The sequence below is a fragment of the Meriones unguiculatus genome, chromosome 5, assembly GCF_030254825.1.
Source record: "Meriones unguiculatus strain TT.TT164.6M chromosome 5, Bangor_MerUng_6.1, whole genome shotgun sequence".
NCBI lineage: Eukaryota > Metazoa > Chordata > Mammalia > Rodentia > Muridae > Meriones > Meriones unguiculatus.
The window spans coordinates 32,967,190-32,973,299 of NC_083353.1; positions in this window are offsets into that span (position 1 = coordinate 32,967,190).

A 6,110-nucleotide genomic window follows, 5' to 3' on the forward strand; every position below is an offset into this window, starting at 1 on the left:
AAAGTGGTTAATTTGTTTTGAGACAGTACCTCACTATGTGGCCCAGACTACCCATGAATTATTTTTAGTTTAGTTTAGTTTTATTTTGTTTTGTTTTGTTTATTGATGTATTATTAAATACAATTTATTTATTTTGTATCCCAGCTGTGGGCCTCTCTCTCATCTCCTCCCAATCCCACCCTCCCTTCCTCTTCTTCCCCTATGCCCCTCCCCTAGTCCACTGATAGGGGAAGTCCTCCTCCCCTTCCCTGTGACCCTAGCCTATCAAGTCTCCTCAGGACTGGCTGCATAGTCTTCTTCTGTGGCCGGCAAGCACCCCACCCTCCTCCACACACAAAGAGAGAGGTGATCAGAGAACCAGCCACTAAGTTCAGTTCAGAAACAGCCCCTGCTCCCCTTACTCGGAAACCCATATGAAGACAGAGCTGCCTATAGTCTAAACCTTAGCAGGGGGTCTAGGTGAAGGGCAAACAGTATAGGCATTTGAAGCTAGAGAAGACAGAGAACAGGACAGGAGCCTACCACAGAGGACCTCTGAAAGACTCTACCCAGCAGGGTATCAAAGCAGATGCTGAGATCCACAGTCAAACTTTGGGCAGAGTGCAGGCAATCTTATGGAAGAAGAGGGAGACAGAAACACCTGGAGGGGACAAGAGCTCCACAAAGACACCAACAGATCCAAAAGAATCTGAGTCCTGGGGAATGCAGAGTCTTGTAGAGATGGTTTTGCTTTAAATCAAGGCTTACTTACTAGTTTTTCTAAGGGGAAAGAAACATGTATCATCTGTCTATTCAGTAAATTGTCTGTCACTACCATTATGTATCATAGATATTAAGCTCATGTTAAAGCACTAAAATAATTCCCAAAGAAATTGTTGGAATAGTCTAAAAGAACTTTAAAAATAAAACAAGTATAATACCACTGCAGAGCCTGGATGTGAAGATTTTATCTTCAATAATTTTTTAAATAAAGTTTTGAGAAGTATGAAGGAACCCAGATTATTATACAACTAAGAAATGACTAAGTGGCTTAGAAACATTGCTACATACAAGGAATGACAGAGATGGTTGCTTATTTTTGAAGACAAGTGAAGTATTTTTTGAGGAACAGGAGAGAGCCATATTAGCTGAAATAAGGTAGACCAAGAAAAACAAATGCTGTATGTTTTCTCTTGTATAGGAAATCAATATTTAGGATAGAAAACATAACTAGCAAGCAGAAGGTGAAAAGTATTTGTGAAAAGAGAGCATATAAGAAGGTCTGATCAAGGGGCAAGGGAGGGATAGAGATACAATTGATGTGTGTGTTATGCATGTACAAAAATGTGATGGCAAAACCATAAATTCCACTGTGTGTGAATGAGTCCATCCTGATTAAACAGTACTAGAAGACAGGAGATGGTTCGGTTAATAAACACTTGCCACTCTGCTGTGAAAACTGGAGTCTGAATCCCAGAACCCACTTAAATGCCAAGTGGATGTGGCAGCATGCTTATATATGCAGAGAAGGCAGAGAAATGGGTTCAATGCCTTGAGCAACCTGCTGAACTGCCTCAGCCCTTGTCGGAGAGATCTGGGTTCAGCTGAGAAACTGCCTCAGTGAAAAAGCTGTGGAGCCATTAGGGAAGACTGCCAAGATCCCCATACACACACACAAGTGCATTTGCCTGTACACATGCAAACATTCAAACAGATGCAACACACATACACACCACTAGGATTTTTCAAATAACTTTTTTAAAAAAGAATAGCAAGAAGAACAATTTAATGATAGAGAAACAGAGTTGTAAGGGTTTTCAGACCTAGAATACTAATTTAGGGATGTGAATACACATTTATAGGTTTAACTTCAAGACTTCTTTTAAAGTTCTATGCTTTATGTTTTTATAAATGTGTCAGATACTCCACAAAACACCTGTGGTCACTTTCTTCATTTAATTTCTAAACATCAAAATGATCATAAAATAATTTTGTTTATTATATAGAAATGCAGACCCTAGAGCCCCAAATGTATCTACTTCTAGAGCACTACAGTCACTGTGCTGTGTTGTTGCTTCTAACCCTGCAGACGGCGGCAGCCCAAACCAAGATTCTCCTCATTGGGAAAGCAAGTTCAGCAGCACAACTCCAAAAGCTGCTGCTCCCTGGGACTGGAGAGATGGGTGCGAGGTGACAGTGTGAGCTACTCTCATGGATGGCCTGAGCTTAGTTGTCAGGCACATAGCAATTGAACAATTGCAATGAGCAATTTAGCAATTGCAGGGAACAGAGAGAGCCCTCTTCTGCCCAACATGGGTAGCTACACTCATGTACACACCAGCGCATGGATGTACAAACACACATGAATAAAAATAAAATGAATATTATAAAGAAAACTTCTTTTGTAAATCATGCAAGCATTTTCTTCAGAATCTGAAAATGGGTAGTTTAAACAGTGGCTTCAAATGCCCCTGAAATGTTTCTATCTCCAGCTCCACAGGTGACTCTCCACCATCATGGCAAGTGTTCTGGCAAAGTTGGATTTTACCTGGATCTCCACAGAAACCATGAATGAAAATTTGTTTTACAAAATGGGAATAGGAACCATCAGGAAACCTGCAAAGAAAAACAGTGGCCTCTCCTCACAAAGCAGAGACCTCAAACTTCTTTTCTGCAGACTTGTGAGATGGCTCAAGTAACAGCATGTACCACCAGCCTGACACCTGAATTCAGTCCCTGAGACTGCTGTGGTAAACAAAGAGACCTCACTCTGCAATCATATTCTCTCTCTCTCTCTCTCTCTCTCTCTCTCTCTCTCTCTCTCTCTCCTAACATTGGTACCATTTTAATCAGTTTCATGCTTATTTTAGTGACCACCATAAGACAGGCTTTACTAGGAAACAAACATTCAGAACAGTGCTTGTCAGCATTGCTGTGTATAGTACCACATAGCCTGTTCTCATCTCATGAAGACAGAATCTCTATAAAGACTTCCTATGGAATCTGTCACTGTTCCAGCAGTCAAGGACTCACTCTAGAGGAAGGAGTTCTGCCTTTCTACTCCCAATAATCCTGAAAATTGCAGAATGTCTCTCAGGTGATCATGTTTCACACTATACAGATAACCTTGGTGATCTGGATACCTTTGTGTTGTGTGGGTCACTAGCACATGAATAGTAACTTGGGTCATCGGGTCACCTCAGTGTCATGGTAATAACCAGCTAGGTGCATTGGCCCCACTCAACCCTCAGTCAATAACAATTTTTAAAAGCTTTTCACTTTATCCAGTTGCATTTTACTTTAAATCTTCACAACTGTGTCCAGTCCTAATTTATTTATAATGTAAAGAAAAGGGAGGAGCAGATACAATTCCACATTTGAGTGGAGATTTTTTTTTGTTATTGTTTTGAGTTTTTTGTCATTTTTAACCATCGCCATTTTTAAAAGAAAGGAGTTAGAGTTTAAAACACAATAGATTTCTAAATCTTGAATCTGTTTTTTAATCCTGTAGAATCTTTTATTTAAGTTATTTTTTTCATTATTCTAAAGAGGAATGTTATCAACAATTAAAGTGAAGCTTCACTCCACTTCTTCTCTGATGTTTGTTAACATCATCATCACCACCATCATCATCATCATCATCATGGACACTGTGAGAAACAGTAGAGGGTCCAGCTCTTGCAAAGGATGATGAATCAGCACAGCCTGAAGAGATAATGCCACTGCTAATATTTTAAGGGTGCTGGAAGCTGTGTGCAGGTCTATGGCACCAGGCTAGTCACTACATGGACATTCAGTAGATCACTTAGCCCTGATGCCAGCTCTCTATACTGCAAAGAATGCAACTGTGCTGGGCTAAGGGAACATGAAGGGGGTCAAAAGGAAATATTGAATATTGTTGACTCTCTATTCCTTCTCTTATCCTGGCTATATCACTTTACTTAAGTTTATCTTAAATTTCACTCACCTTTCATTTTCAATTAATTGTTCTAAATTAGACTCTAAAAAGAGGCTTCTAAAAGAGAAAGAGAGTTCTACAGTGAAAATAAAAAATGATCTGTTTCAGAACCAAAATATCTGGGCACAGGGGTCTTTTCTGAGACTGATACTCCAACCAAGGACCATGCATGGAGATAACCCAGAACCCCTGCTCAGATGTAGCCCATGGCAGCTCAGTGTCCAAGTGAATTCCCTAGTAAGGAGAACAGGGACTGTCTCTGACATGAACTCAGTGGCTGGCTCTTTGACAGCCTTCCCTGGATGGGGGAACAGCCTTGCCAGGCCACAGAGGAAGACAATGCAGCCAGTTTGGAGAGACCAGATAAACTAGGGTCAGATGGAAGGGGAGGAGGACCTCCCCTATCCGTGGACTTGGAGAGAGCATAAGAGGAGATGAGGGAAGGAGGGTAGTAATAGGAGGGGAGGAGGGGGCTATATCTGGGATACAAAGTGAATAAACTGTAATTAATATAAAAAATTAAAATTAAAAAACATCTGTTTCTCCTCATGAGGGTCTCCTTAAACACTGGCTAATTTTATTTATTGGATGCTTATTTATTTACTTTATTTTCTTGATATCATCTCCACTGAGCTGCCTCAGCACATATTTTTATTTTCTCTAAAATTCTGATTCAGAAATACTTCCAAGATTCAGAGCTACTAACCATCCCACATGACAAATCACATGTGAAATACATTAAAAAAAAAGTCAAGTTTCAAACACATGGCATCATTCTGCCTCAATATGTTACAGCTTAGCATATTCTTTTCACAGAACTTTGAGTAAGAATGCACTTGTATTTCTGACAATGTTTTCTCACATCAACATAAACCATTAGAGCAGCACTGTGTGACCATAGAAATGCTTCATCTTTGACATGTAAGTTTTAACAAGAGAAAAGAAGTGACAGCCTACATCATTTTGTTTACTAAATAAGTCTAATAAAGGCAAGTGTACATAATAATGCAATTTTTCCTTTTAGTGGTATAAATATTGCCAACTGTATTGACTCATGCCTATAATCCCCATACACATCAGTCAGATGCAGGAGGATTGCCATGACTTCAAAGCCGGACTAGTCTACCGAGAAACTTCAAGATCAGCTAGAGCTACAGAACAAGAACCTGTTTCAAAACAGGCAAACAAAACAAAAGCAAAAATACTAACACTGTCTTAAATGTTGCTACTGCCACATTTCTTGTTCCTTATAACTGGGAAGACCTTGGCAAAAGATATGTTAAGGAAATAGCTTTTGTTAGCTGGAATTCTTTTTAAAGAAAAAGTTTTTTTCTTTATTCTTCAATTAAGTGTGTGTGTGTGCGCGCGCACTTCACAGCCCATATGTGAATCTGTGGAAACCAAAGGACAACTTGTCAAAAAAAATTGTATGAGAATGTTCTAGGTTTTCATTAGATTATTTTCTGAAGGAATACATACAATAGCAAACAATTTCAATCTGCTGTCACTCTGAACCCAATAAGTTAAATATGTTCCTCTGTCGACATTAAACAAACCACAATTCTAAGCATCTGCTCTATAGAACACAAATGAAATTTCTGGTTAAATTCCTCTCACTAAAATGTTTTCATTCCATTATACAGGTATTTATTGTAGATTTACTATAGATTATAGATGAAGTATTTTCTAGCTGTAAATAAGGTTGTTCTGGAATTATCAATCAGATAATTAAAAATCAGAGACCACACTTTGCAGCACACTTTGAAACACTGGGAAAGTTAAGGTAAGGGGCTGTCACTTCAAGGACACCCTGGGTTACAGAGTAAGACAGTAATCAAAAAATAAATAAATAAATTATAACCTAAACATCTAATAATGTAGTCATCAGAGTGCCTAGTATTTGTTGAGTCCCTAACAAATATTTCAAATATTTACTGCTTTATCATCATCATTGTCATTATTATTAATTGACCCTACATTAAGGATTTCCTACTCCATAAAATGATGAGCATATGAAGGCAAAGATAGACACTAGCCAAGCATGAGGACGCACCCATAATCCAATCATTTGAGAGATGGAGACCTGGAGGGTCAAGGTCATACTTAGCTACAATGTAGCTACTTACTTAGCTACATACTTAGAATGTGAACGCAGTTTACATGAGGTTGTGTC